Here is a 15,407-nt window from a genome sequence, read left to right as displayed (position 1 = left end):
TGCAAAGGTACCGACTGTACAGGCATGGTTAGACAGGAACTGAAGAATGAGACAGAGACGTAGTCGAGACAAGCAATGGGTCAGGGCAGGCGGCACAGGAACAAAGTCGGACAATCCGGGTCAGCAACAGGAGGAGCGATGCAAGCAGGCAGGGATCAGACAAAGAGCGTAGTCTAGGAACGAGGCACGTAGTCAGGAACACAAGTGGTAACAAGCTCAATTGCACAGGATAGGACCTTGACTCAGAGGCGCTTTAGATGCGGTGCGGAAGCACAAATCAGAACCCCACGGAAGCACTACTAGTGAATGGGTTCGCAATACGAATGCGCCTGCCCCACGGTCAGTGCCCGTGCATTGCGGACCGCAGCACGGGCACGGAGCCCTTGCGTTCGTGGGCATGAGCCCTTATACTGAGGTTTTTCCACACGAAAATCTGCATAGAAAAACCTTGTGTAATCCACATTGTGTAAGCGGCCTAAGGCTACACGGGTGCAGGTCTACTAATGCATAATCAGCACAGATTTATGTGCTTCCGCGCCAAAACTGCACCGGAAACCATGTGTTACTTATGTTTTTTGAGGCGAGTTTAATGCAGTTTTTCCGCAGGTCTCCCCTTTTCATTGAAAAGGGTGAAATCAGCACGAAAACAGTTAAATAGATGAGATGTTTAAGATGTCTTGCATACATTTTCCATGCGTAAATTGACCTGTGGTGTAGATTTTTAAATTTGAAGCAATTATTTGTTCAGATTTTGCCCTATGTGCAGTGAGCCCCTGTGGGAGCCGGTGTAGACGGTGGGGCTGGTGGTGCCCTGATGTAGTGTAGTTGTGTCATGGTGTCCTACCGCAGGCAATCGCACCCTGGGGTCCATTGCAGTGAACGTTGTAGCATTGAAGAATGAGTTGAACATTCTGGGTCTTTCCAAATGCAACATCTTTCAAATGCAACTCTTTAAGTGCACATACTGAATTATACCAGAATGTAATATTATGGATATGGAATCCACTTTGTCATCACTGCCTACTATTACCTAATTCTCTCCTCTCCAGGTGCTGCACCCAGCTTTTCCAGAGTCTGATATTGTCCACACCCCTCATCTTTCCTTCTCATTCCCTGGTATGTCTCCATTGAACTTTAATGTCTCTTTCCCTGCTGGATTTATTGAGTATTTGTTTACATTGACTATTTCACCCCTGTATCTGGTCCTCCCTTGATTAGGCCAAATGTAGCCCCTTCCCCTCTTGGTCACACCTGATTGAACACTTAGTGGTATAAATCTAAGTTCCTAGGTCTTCCAGACCTTGGTCTTTCCAAATGCAACATCTTTCAAGTTCAACTCTTTAAGTGCACATACAGAATGGAACCAAAAGGGGACTAAAGGTAATAACAGAAATAGTGAAACATTGTTTGCATTAAATCTTTCATCTTACTTTTCCCATTTTTCCAAAACCTCCTGAAATACCCCCACATCCATTCACCCAGCAAGGAACTATTCATCTCTTCCTCCATCTTACCTTCTCACCTGACTGCTTGCACAAACCTGTTTGGCAATGTAAAACACTTCCTTCCCAAACACACACAGATACCTCATGACCTCTCTTATTCTCATCTATTAACACTTTCTCTGCTTCTCCTTATTGCTGGTGATATCTCTGCAAATCCAGGCCCTCCTCAGCAAATCCCCACTATCACCTCTACATCCCACTACAAATCTCCTTCTACAAATTTCTGCAACCCCTTGAACCTAATGACCATATCTCTGACCCCTGCTTCTTTGGTTCCTCTTGCAGGAGCATTATGGAATGCATGCTCTGTCTGTAACAAACTGTCCTACATTCATGATCTTTTCATCTTTTGAAAACTTTCCTTTCTGTGTCTCACAGAAACATGGCTGACACCCTTTGACACCTCCTCCCCTGCTGCACTCTCATATAGTGGATTTAATTTCACTCACACCCCCACCCCGGCTGCAAACATGGTGGAGGAGTTGGTCTTCTCCTATCAGACACCTGCTCCTACAGCCCAACTCCACAGCCACCCTCCATTACGCTCACTTCATTTGAAGTACACTCTGTTCGCATTTACTCTCCCTCCAACCTCCAAGTAGCTGTCATTTACCGCCCCCAGGCCCAGCCACCATCTTTCTTGACCACTTTAACATCTGGCTCCTACACTTCCTTTCTGCCGACATCCCCACTATTATCATGGGTGACATCAACATCCCTATTGACACCTGCCACTCAGCCGCCTCTAAACTCCTATCACTATCTTCCTCCTTGGGCCTCTCACAGTAGTCTTCCGCTCCCACCCACAGAGATTGTCACACTCTGGATCTTATCTTTACCTGCCTCTGCTCCCTATCTACCTAACCTTTCTAATTCGCCTCTCCCTCTATCCGACCACAACCTACTCACCTTCTCTTCATTGGTCTCTTCTGCTGCTGCCCGGGTCCACACACTAGCACCCCCCCGCAGGAACCTTAAATATTTCGACTTTCGCTTGCTTTCTGACTCTCTTCTGCCACTCTCTACTATTTGTTCTCTCCAAGACCCAGATGCTGCCACCACAATAAGTACAGCTCTGGACACTGTTGCCCCCCTCACACACAACAAAACCCGAAAAATCAACAGACAATCCTGGCACAGCAACCTGACCAAAAAACTCAGACATGCTTCCAGGGCTGCTGAGCAGTGATGGAAGAAATCCCATTCTAATGTTGAAGGTACCGGACCCCCCACACCAGTGGAAATACATACAGTAGCAGCAGGCTTTAGTGCAATTCGTCTCTGGCACCAACAAGGATATTGAGGCAAATTGGTTGGTGGAAATCCACTTTTTTCCTTTGCACTAGTTTTGATAAATCAGTTTTCAGTCTTTGTGGTTAATATAAATTCCCTGGAAAGGGGTTTGTGGGGCAAGATGACTACATAAATTAACGGACCAATGGAAGAGATTTTCATTAGGCTGGTATCACACAGTTTTCTTTATTTAAACGCAAAAACACAAAATGCAATCGCACTCTGCAACCAGCACTCTGCCCTGCCTCTATGCTGGATGTTGAATGAGGCATTGGTGTACATTTTGGCCAAAGCGTAATAAGCCACTCACCACGTCAAGGTCGCCTTAATGAGTGGTCCCTAACATTAGTTCCTACCTTTTATGGGCCATGACAGCCACACAAAGTCCAGGGAGCGCAGGTACAGCATGCACGCCAAGCACACTCTGCTTTTAACCCCGTCCGGTGCCATTACAGCTTTCATCGGATCCAGGGATGCAAGTACCAACATGCATGCTGAGCCCACTATATACTTCTCCTGGAGCCAAAATGGCTACTGGTAGGTGCTATATAAGCAGACTCAGTTTTATACGTCAGGCAAACAGGAATTTTTCACCTTTGAGGTGTATTTTTTGGGTCAATGATTTTTTCTTTAAATTGCAGCAAGTTCTGGAGTGTTTTCCCTCATTGCCTGGTATTTTTCTCCCATACACCTCCACTGGTTTCATTTACAGCTTAAAAAAATGCATGTGTGATGGTGTTTTAAATGGTGTTTTTTCCCCCAATACAATTCTAAAGACGAAGTGACACAATGGGGTGGCACATACTTTATAAAAAATAATAAAATTTATATATATACAGTACAGACCAAAAGTTTGGACACACCTTCTCATTCAAAGAGTTTTCTTTATTTTCATGACTATGAAAATTGTACATTCACAAACTATGAATTAACACATGTGGAATTATATACATAACAAAAAAGGGTGAAACAACTGAAAATATGTCATATTCTAGGTTCTTCAAAGTAGCCACCTTTTGCTTTGATAACTGCTTTGCACACTCTTGGCATTCTCTTGATGAGCTTCAAGAGGTAGTCACCTGAAATGGTTTTCACTTCACAGGTGTGCCCTGTCAGGTTTAATAAGTGTGATTTCTTGCCTTATAAATGGGGTTGGGACCATCAGTTGCGTTGAGGAGAAGTCAGGTGGATACACAGCTGATAGTCCTACTGAATAGATTGTTAGAATGTGTATTATGGCAAGAAAAAACAGCTAAGTAAAGAAAAACGAGTGGCCATCATTACTTTAAGAAATGAAGGTCAGTCAGTCTGAAAAATTGGGAAAACTTTGAAAGTGTCCCCAAGTGCAGTCACAAAAACCATCAAGCGCTACAAAGAAACTGGCTCACATGCGGACCGCCCCAGGAAAGGAAGACCAAGAGTCACCTCTGCTGCGGAGGATAAGTTCATCCGAGTCACCAGCCTCAGAAATCGCAGGTTAACAGCAGCTCAGATTAGAGACCAAGTCAATGCCACACAGAGTTCTAGCAGCAGACACATCACTAGAACAACTGTTAAGAGGAGACTGTGTGAATCAGGCCTTCATGGTAGAATATCTGCTAGGAGACCATTGCTAAGGACCGGCAACAAGCAGAAGAGACTTGTTTGGGCTAAAGAACACAAGGAATGGACATTAGACCAGTGGAAATCTGTGCTTTGGTCTGATGAGTCCAAATTTGAGATCTTTGGTTCCAACTACTGTGTCTTTGTGCGATGCAGAAAAGGTGAACAGATGGACTCTACATGCCTGGTTCCCACCGTGAAGCATGGAGGAGGAGGTGTGATGGTGTGGGGGTGCTTTGCTGGTGACACTGTTGGGGATTTATTCAAAATTGAAGGCATACTGAACCAGCATGGCTACCACAGCATCTTGCAGCGGCATGCTATTCCATCCGGTTTGCGTTTAGTTGGACCATCATTTATTTTTCAACAGGACAATGACCCCAAACACACCTCCAGGCTGTGTAAGGGCTATTTGACCATAAAGGAGAGTGATGGGGTGCTGCGCCAGATGACCTGGCTTCCACAGTCACCGGACATGAACCCAATCGAGATGGTTTGGGGTGAGCTGGACCGCAGAGTGAAGGCAAAAGGGCCATCAAGTGCTAAGCATCTCTGGGAACTCCTTCAAGACTGTTGGAAGACCATTTCAGGTGACTACCTCTTGAAGCTCATCAAGAGAATGCCAAGAGTGTGCAAAGCAGTAATCAAAGCAAAAGGTGGCTACTTTGAAGAACCTAGAATATGACATATTTTCAGTTGTTTCACACTTTTTTGTTATGTATATAATTCCACATGTGTTAATTCATAGTTTTGATGCCTTCAGTGTGAATCTACAATTTTCATAGTCATGAAAATAAAGAAAACTTTTTGAATGAGAAGGTGTGTCCAAACTTTTGGTCTGTACTGTAATATATATATATATATATATATATATATATATATATATGTATGTATATGTCAGACATACAAAAACACCAGGTGTTAAAACACACTATATGGGCAAAAACTCCTCAAATATGTCTAAAAAAAAACACTACAAAATACGCTGATCAAGTAAAGGTTTTTTTTACCACCAAAAACAAAATTGTGTGCGAAGAAACTTATGAAGGGGTTGTCCAGTAAAAAAAATGTATCCCCTATCCACAGGATAGAGGATAAGCACTCTGTAAGGGGACGAGCTTTGGTATTAGCAATCACTCCTCCCCATGCTATGTAAGAGATCGCTGCATGTAAATACATCTTTCTCCACTGAGTTGCAGGCAATTGCCGGGAAGGAACGTGTAAAGGGGCCTTTAGTGATGGGTTACTCATGAGATAAGAGATCTTAGGTCTTTTGAAGCAGTTCCATAATGATCTACTGTAGGGAAATCCACCGTACAAGTTTGTCTAAAGTATACAGCTCCTCTATGGTGAAGTCTTAATAAAAGAATGGAAACACTGCACTATAAAGAATACATTTTTTGGGATTCTAAAAATAATTTTTTTGTTCTTTAAAAAAAGAAAAAACATTATGAGCGTTACAGGCTTGGTTTGTGTTGATTACTAACACATCCATTACAGAAGAAGTTGTTATAACATGAAAAAATAAATAAAAATTCCCATGGAATTAATCATTCACAGAACATTCAACCATGAAATGTCGGAGAAAGGCAGAAAGGCAGAAGAACAGAGAGAGAAGGAATAAAGGATAAGAAATAAGGAAGTGATGCCATCAAGAGGAGTCCAGGCAAGAGGAAACATCTGTATGGAAACTAAAGGAAAACCGCTGTCCAAATGTCTGCTCCCTTCTTACTACTAATAGCCAAAAACATACTTATTTCCCCCTTAGTTGTTTTAAGTGGTCAGCCATACATATCAGCTACCCAGTGTAAATCCGGAGGTCCCTGCCCACTTCTCTCAATGGACACAGCTGCTGGAATGCTGACCTGTGCCCTCTTCTCTGTTTCTCTGGCATTCTTTGCCTTCTGGCATCTCTCTGCCCTTTCACAGTGGACACAGCCACCAGATTAGTGTGTGGCCTTTATCTTTCACACACTGTCTTCTCTGCCTGTAGACCAGCTCTTAAAGGGCTAGTGTGTGTCCTAATTTGTTCCAACCTATGGCTATCCTTCCGAGGGTACTTTAGGCACTTTCTCTCGTGGGAGGATTCCTAAGCAAAAAGGTTCCATAGCTTGCTAGTCCTTGCAAAGGTCTTGTTGCCATCTGCTCTTCCATGCTTGACTTCTACCCATGTACGGTTTTGCACGTGTTCCACCTTCCCTGACCTCCGCCTTTTTATCCTACTGACCATATGCTGCCTGCCCCAACAATTGGCCTGTTTAACTGATTGAACAAACTCTACCTGCCTTGACCTCAGCTTGTCCACTGACTTTGATTCTACCCATCCCTTTTGGTGCCATGCCCTGATGTCTTTTGGTCCACCTGGGTCAGCGTTCACTGAATGTAGACTACTCCAAGAGGTAGTGGACTGGTGGCTTCCCTGCAGCGGAGACAAGATCCCTATATAGGGGTTGTGAGATAGTGACAGGTCTCACGCAGGTTAGAGGCAAGGAAGGGGTGGATAGTGCGGTCCACGCCCCTATTCCACCACAGGCGAGACCAGCTGGAGGTACTCAGCCTGGCAGAAAGCACCTCCCAGAGTGTCAGCAAGGGGGGAGTGTGTTATCTGTGGACAGAGGCCTGGAGGCTCTGTCTGTGTGGTCTCAGCTGGGCAAGGCTGAGGGACCACAAGGCTGGGAGATAGCCTGGAGTTGGGTGACGAAGCAACACCTGGGAGGGTTGCAGGGCTATAGTCAGGCGGACTACTAAGCCCCAATCCCCCACAATAAACACTGAACTGGAGACAGTGGGCGTACTGGACTCTACAGCCAGGAGGCCGTGGGACATTGGCTGACAAAGTCGCATGGGTTCACAGGGTGTGAACTGTGACTTAGGTGAGTCCGGAACTTCATGTTTAGTTAGAGCCCAGCCGGGCAGGTGTTTATTTATTTATGTTTGGTTTGCTGAGGCACAATAAATGCACTGTGTGGACCTGAAACCTGGTGTCCTGAAGATGAGTCTTGTGAGAATGACCCCCCAAGTACAGCGATCCCTTACAGGGTGAAAGAATGAAGACCAGGAGGGGCACTTAGATAACACCCTTAGGAGTAGTCCCAAGTCATATCTGTTCAGTGACACAGTGGGTCCAACCCCCTGCATTACAGCCAGGCATTGTCATTCATCAATAAATCCAAATAGGGTGTAGATTTTTTTTATCCAAAAGTGGTGTAATACGTGGTGAGATTTATTGTGGTGGTCATTCAGCTAAAGGATACCCAAATATTAGATGAAAGTTGGTCGAATCTGCCATCTTATGTGTTTTGGAATGTCCAACTTTCCTCAACAGCCGATAATGGTTTAAATATGGATCGACCATGTGGATTTCTGGCAGCAGAATATTCCCACCCCATTGACACATGCATATTGAGTTGGAAGGAATAGCTATAGGACAAGTGATCCTCTAAAGGGTATGGGAAGCTTTAGAATCAGACAGGTAACAAGAGCTTCTTACGGTCACAATCACTATTTCAACAACAAAAAAAAGTAATATTTCTACAAGGAAAATGAAGGTTGTTAGTTATTACTCAGAAATTCCAAAGATGCAAATGTTGCTGTTACTACCATAGATGTTAAAAGCTATGGACTCCTTCAGGACACTTTTTCTTTATGATTCCATTTTACTCATTTTGGGCTTAAATTATTATTATTATTTGTCTTTAATAAAAAAAGAAAATTCTGTCATTTTTGATATACAGGGGTTAAAAAAAGTATCACTTCAAAGTCCCGTCAGCTGACGTTTTTGTGAAGCCTTATCTCTGATCATCTGACCCCATAAACACCCATTTAAAGAGGACCTTTCACTACTCCTGACATGCCTATTTTAATAGCTTCCTGCATCCCTCACGTACTACCAATTCTGGAGCATCTATTCTTATGGCTCTGTGTTGTGCCATTCCTTTATTATTTGCACTAGAAGTTATGAATGAATTGCTATTAGCCTTCAGTAGGGGGACAGAGGCGAGGTAACCAGTTGGGGGGGTGTACCTGCACAGACTGAAAATGGCAGCACTGATTGGATAGAGTCAGTCTGTGCAGGTACACCCCCCAACTGGTTACCTCCCCTCTGTACCCTTACTGAAGGCTAATAGCAATTCAGGTAGACCGGGATCAGTGAAGACTTGTGGCAGAAGGCAGACATGGCTGGTTGTAGTGACACAAAATGCAAGGCGTATTAGGGCTCTTTCACACTTGCGTTGTTCTGTTCCGGCATAGAGTTTCATCCATTCTGAATGGAGAGAAATCTGGATGCATCAGGATGTCTTCAGTTCCGGACCGGAACATTTTTTGGCCAGAGAAAATACCGCAGCATGCTGCGCTTTTTGCTCCGGCCAAAAATCCTGAACACTTGCCGCAAGGCCGTATCCGGAATTAATGCCCATTGAAAGGCATTGATCCGGATCCGGCCTTAAGCTAAACGTCGTTTCGGCGCATTGCCGGATCCGACGTTTAGCTTTTTTAGAGTGGTTACCATGGCTGCCAGGACGCTAAAGTCCTGACAGCCATGGTAAAGTGTAGTGGGGAGCGGGGGAGCAGTATACTTACCGTCTGTGCGGCTCCCCGGGCGCTCCAGAGTGACGTCAGGGCGCCCCAAGCGCATGGATCACCTGATCGCATGGACACTTCATCCATGCGCATGGGGCGCTCTGACGTCACTCTGGAGCGCCCCGAGAGCCGCACGGACGGTAAGTATACCGCTCCCCGCTCCCCACTACTACTATGGCAACAAGGACTTTGATAGCGTCCTGGGTGCCATAGTAACACTGAACGCATTTTGAAGACTGATCCGTCTTCAAATGCTTTCAGTTCACTTGCGTTTTTCCAGATCCGGCGTGTAATTCCGGCAAATGGAGTACACGCCGGATCCGGACAACACAAGTGTGAAAGAGGCCTTAGCGACAGCATGGCCTGGCAGCTGTGGCTGGCACTCTGGAGTGGCACTCATGGACTTCAGAGGCATAGAAAGAGTAAAGTTCAGTGATGAGCAAGACTAGCTTCAACCTAGGTCAGTAACAGGGAATCAGTCAGAAAAATTAATAAAAGCCAGGAGCACATCACCATGGGACGAATGAGAAATGTGTTTTTATTGTGGGACAAGCTGCACTTTTTAGGCTACTTTCACACTAGCGTTATTCTTTTCTGGTATTGAAATCCGGTAAAGGGTCTCAATACCGGAAAAAAACACATCAGTTTTGTTCTAATGCATTCTGAATGGAAAGCAATCCGTGCAGTATGCATCACGATGTCTTCCGTTCCGTCCCTTGTACGGTATTTGACCGGACAAAATACTGCAGCTTGCTGCTGTAGTTTTTCCGGCCAAAATCCAGGAATAATACCACACTTGCCGGATCCGGCATTAATTTCCATAAAGATGTATTAATTCCGGATCTGGTACCAAGTGTTCCGGAAATTTCATCATTGCCGGATCCGGTTTTCCGGTCTGCGCATGCTCCGGGACATAGGAGGAGCTATTTTCCCTTTTGATATTTGAAAAAAAATTAAATACCGGATCAGTTATTCCGGATGATACCAAATGAGAAGGATCCGGTATATCAATGGATCCGGAAAAAAAGGATTTCCGTTTGTATACGGTTTGCCGGATAAGAACAACGCTAGTGTGAAAGTACCTTTAGTAGTACCATTTAATATTCCATAAGATATACTGAACAGCTTGAATACCAAATTTATGTTATTTTTGTTCTAATACTTAAAAAAAAAAATAGAAAAAAAAAGTTTTCTTTGCATCGACATATTCTGACACCCATAACTTTTTTTTACATTTCCATCTATGGAGCTGTGTGAGGACTATTTTCTTGCTTGGCAAGCTGTATTTTCTATTGGTACCGTTGTCGGTTGTTTATGACTTTTTGATCACTTTCTATAAAAAATTTTGGGGAAGTGAAGAAACAAAAAATAAAATAAAATCAGCAATGTTCTCAAAAATGTTTATGCACGTTATTACATACAACTTCTGTACAGTTTTTATATGTGTTATATGTATTGTAGGGAATTGTTGTATTGTACGCATAAGCATCCCAAGCTTCCCGGATCTGGTGGCACAGTCCTGGATTTCGGCCGCTGATAGATTTCAGGTCAACTGATTTTCTATGCAGTGCGTGGATGAGAGCCATCAGCTTCCTGCTCCACCATTCCCCAGCTGGAGTTATCCCTAGCAGAAAGCGTGATGACGTCACCGCATCGACTGCTGAGGAGAGCATGATGTGCCCCGTTCAACAGGGGAACGGGGCTGAGCGAGTATTCCTTTTTTAATTTGATTAACACTATAGGGTCTTCACTTTTGTAAGAGGGGCACTAAGAGGGTATAACTACTGTAAGGGGGCACTAACAGGGCATTATATAAGTTATACTATCTGTCCCTTGTAGGGGGCAATAGTAAGAATCCTAGGTCCACTAGCATTTAGTACTGGAACTTGGAGTAATACTACTTTCTTCCTTCGTCTCCCGCCTGCGGTGTATATTTTACATTTGCTGTTTTTAGCTTAGAGGTTCCACAATGAAAACATTGGTTTAGGATGCCCTCTACTGTCCTAACCTGGCAGTGCATGGAAGCCTAGATTTGGAGAACTCGTACAGAATGAATAAGGTTGCAACATCTGAAAAATAAACTAATTCTGGTTGCTATTACGCTTAACTGTCTGCTGGCCCCAGCTTTGTCCCAATTTACTTTATCTACACGGCTACCCATATTTTGCAGAAATTCCTTAGACGGCAAATCTTTCCCGTGCATCTCAATCGGGATAATTATGTAGCATGTGTTTGGGTTCCTGCAAGTATTAAATTAGGGCTCATGCACACGACCGTCCGTGTGCTTTCCGCATTATGCGGAACAGCTGGCCCATAATAGAAAAGTCCTATTCTTGTCCGTAAAAGGATATGTTATATTTTTTGGCGGAACAGACATAAAATGTACACAGAGTAATTTCCTTTTTTTTTTTTTTTTTTTTTTTTTTGCGGCCCCATTGAGGGTTTTTTTCATCACAGACAATGGGGGCATATCGCTAGGATATGCCCCTATTGTCTAATAGGTGCGGTTCCCACCTACAATGAGAACGGAGCTGGGAAATTAACGGAGGGCGCACTGCGCATGTGCAGCTGCCCTCCATTAATTTCTATGGGGCCGCCGAAAATAGCCGAGCGCTGACTCGACTATTGCCGTCTGCCCCATAGAAATTAATGGGAGCATGGGCCGCGCATGCGCAGTGTGCTCCTATTCACTTCTATAGGAGAAGTGCTTGGTGGTGGACGGACCCTGGGAAATCCGGGGTCCTCCTGCCACAGTGCTCCCCCCTTCGTTCTCGTTGTAGGTGCGGGTCCCAGCGGTGGCACCCACACCTATCAGGTGTTGGATCCACTCTGCCTTTTTCCATTTTTTTGTGCCAAAATGGCCTCCATTGCAAGGGATGCAGGTATCAACATGCATGCTGAGCCCACTCTATACCCTTCCTGGTGCTAGACAGCTTCCAATGAATGTAGTGAGAGCAGGCTACAGCTTTATACTTAAAGTAATTAAAATCAGCCTATGGGGCAGACAGGCTAATCAGGAGTGCAGATTTACAATGCTGGAGATGTGGCACTCCAGCAAGTCGTGCACTCCTGGCAGCGTGCCATGGCAGCGTGCACCTGCGCACTGGGCGGTGCTGACTGACCCCCTTTTTTTTGCAAACCCACACCTATCAGACAATGGGGGCATATCCTAGCGATATGCCCCCATTGTCTGAGATGGGAATACACCTTTAATCTGTCTGCAACAAACCTTCACCTTAGGATTCTCACACATGACTATAGTTCTGGTCCTCATCCAATCCGCATTTTTTGCGGTTCAGATGCAGACCCATTAATTTCAATGGGGCCACAAAAGATGCGGACAGCACATGTCCGCACTGCGGCACTGCAAAAAAGATAGAACATGTCCTATTCTTGTCTGTTTTGCTGACAATAGGCATTTGAAGCACACTGCAGGACCTGCGGAAGGGAAAATGCGGAATGCACATGGACATTATCCGTGTTTTGTGGATCTGCAATTTGCAGACCGAAAAAAACGGATACAGTTGTGTGCAGGAGGCCTTATGGGCATTGGAAGAGAAATACAGCTGGGACCCGCACCTATATCGAGAACAGAGCCACGCAAGGTGGTGGCTGGAGGACTCCGATCCGGCCACCACCAAGCCGGCTCCCCATTGAAGTGAATGGGAGCATACTGCGGCCCCCGCTCCAATTCATTTCTATGGAGCCAACGTAAATAGCCGAACAGCGCTCGGCTATTTTTGCCGGCCCCATAGAAAATGGAAGGTGGCTGCGCAGTGCTTCCTCCTTCACTTGCGGGGCTCTGTTCTTGATATAGGTGCGGGTCCCAGCTGTGGGACCCGCACCTATAAGACAATGGGGGCATATCCTAGCAATATGCCCCCATTGTCCACGATGAGACAAACCCTTTAAGGGACTTTTCACATGACCATATCCCCAAAGTCACGGATCCACAGTACCCCTTGTGACAATGGCTATTGTCTGCAAAAAGGACAAGAATAGGGCAAATTCTATAATTTTTGCAGCGCTGTGGAACGGACATACAGATGCGGACAGTACATGGTGTGTGGCCCACATTTTTTGCAGCCACATTGAAATAAATGGGTCTGCAAATTGGATGCGGACTGAAAATATAGTCAAGAGAATGGCCCCTTAAGGCAATAGACACTTTTGGGGCAAATGTGTTTTTATTGCAATGACTGTAATATGGGCTGGAAAACACATTTACAATTGGGTTTTGCTTCATTTGTCTTCTACAGCGTGCATGTATTCTCATACAATGCAGGCTGCTCGGCACTGTTCAGTGTGAAATCCATCAGACGAGCTCTCTGACTGACCAATCTGTAGCCCCCTCAACCAGGTGTTCTCACTGCCAAGATTTAATTTATGACCATAGGACCAAGGGTTCCGTTCTGCTGGCCATACACTTGTATTATGATGGCATGCAAACGGAATGCCTCTAAAGGCCGGCATTGAATTATGTCATGGATTCAACAGAATCCATTATGTAATTCACGTAAACCCCGAACTTGAACCTGCCAATAGACAGGTTCGCTCAACCCTAGTCCAAATAACCATAAGTAAAAATAGACTGCTGCACTCCAGAAGTATACAAAAATGAAAAAGTGATTTATTCACCTATGTTCATAGCAACAACGTTTCAGTCCTGTCACAGGACCTTTAAATACAAATATATAAAGTAAATCATCAGTGTATATATATATATATATATATAAAGTATATACAGTTGAAACCAGAAGTTTACATACACTATATAAAAAGACACATATGCATGTTTTTCTCAATATCTGACATGAATATCCTGTTTTTGGTCAATTAGGATTACCATAATTATTATTATTTGCCAAATGCCAGAATAATAGGACAGAGAGAGAGAGAGAGAGAGAGAGAGAGAGAATGTTATAAGGCATTTTTTATTACTTTCTGCAAAATCAAAAGTTTACATACATTTCATTACTCTTTGGTACTATTGTCTTGGGTCAAACCTTTTGGATATCCTTCCACAACCTTCTCACAATAGTTGGTCGGAATTTGGGCCCATTGCCCCTGACAAAACTGGTGTAACTGAGCCATGTTTGTTGGTCGCCTTGCTCGCACCTGCCTTTTTAGCTTTGCCCATAATTTTTCAATAGGATTGAGATCAGGGCTTTGTGATGGCCGCTCCAAAACATTGACTTAGTTATCCTTAAAGGGAACCTGTCACCTCAAAAACGCATATAAAACTGCCAGCATTACCTTATAGTAGCATCCAGTCTGTTCATAATCATATGTTTGATCCAGTAGTCTGATGCTCAATAGCTTAAAAAAACTATTTTTATCTTGTCGGTCAGCTTCAAGTCAAGGAGGCAGCGGCTTCCTTGCTTCAAGTCAAGGTAAGCACGCCTACTAACCGTCCCCTCTTGTTTGATTGACTGCCTGAAGTGCGGCCGGCATCGCAGAAGTCTCACGTATGCGTGGTGCGCCGTTGAAAGCCGGCTAACAGCGGCAGCCGGAGACAGGATTGCGCCTTACCAAGGAGCGCACTGCGCATGCGCCAGACTTCAGGCAGTCAATCAAACAAGAGAGGGGACAGTTAGGGGCTTGCTTACCTTGACTTGAAGCAAGGAAGCCGCGGCCCCCTTGACTTCAAGCTGACCGACAAGATAGCGCTGATTGCGCTTAAAATATAGTTTTTTTTAAGCTATTGAGCATCAGACTACCGGATCAAACATATGATTATGAACAGACTGGGGGCTACTATAAGGTAATGCTGGCAGTTTTATATGCGTTTTTGAGGTGACAGGTTCTCGCTAAGCCACTTTGTAACCAGTTTGGCAGTATGCTTCAGGTCATTGTCCATTTGGAAGACCCATTTCCGCCCAAGCTTTAGCTTCCTGGCTGATGTCTTGAGATGTTGCTTCAGTATTTCCACGTAATCTTTCCTCATGACGCCATCTATTTTGTGAAGTGCACCAATCCCTCCTGCAGCAAAACAACCCCACAACATGATGCTGCCCAGGGCTGGTGTTGGGGGGGGGGGGGGGGGGTAAACTGGGCAATTGCCTTAGGCCCCCATTATCTAAGGGGCCCCCTGCTTCAGTGCTGCTGTTCAGCTAAACGTCTGAAGAAGCAAACGGGCGGACAGCTGCACTTTACAATGCAGTGTACGGTCTCCTCCCTCACATATAAGAGAAATCATTACCACAGGACCTGCGATAATGTCATAGGCAGGAGGCGGGGCTCAGCACAGAAGAGGGGATGAAGGACCTGCGATAACCTCACCATCATGTGACCAGAACAGGAGGCGGAGCTCAGCAGTGCAGTAAAGTAATGAAGAAGAAGACCAGCCATGCATGTGAAGAAGTATGGATTCAATATAAGTGCCAGGGAAATGCTGGGAGTTGTAGTTCTCTCCTATTAACGCCT

The sequence above is a fragment of the Bufo gargarizans genome, chromosome 4, assembly GCF_014858855.1.
Source record: "Bufo gargarizans isolate SCDJY-AF-19 chromosome 4, ASM1485885v1, whole genome shotgun sequence".
Lineage (NCBI taxonomy): Eukaryota > Metazoa > Chordata > Amphibia > Anura > Bufonidae > Bufo > Bufo gargarizans.
Note: the sequence above shows the minus strand (reverse complement) of the source record.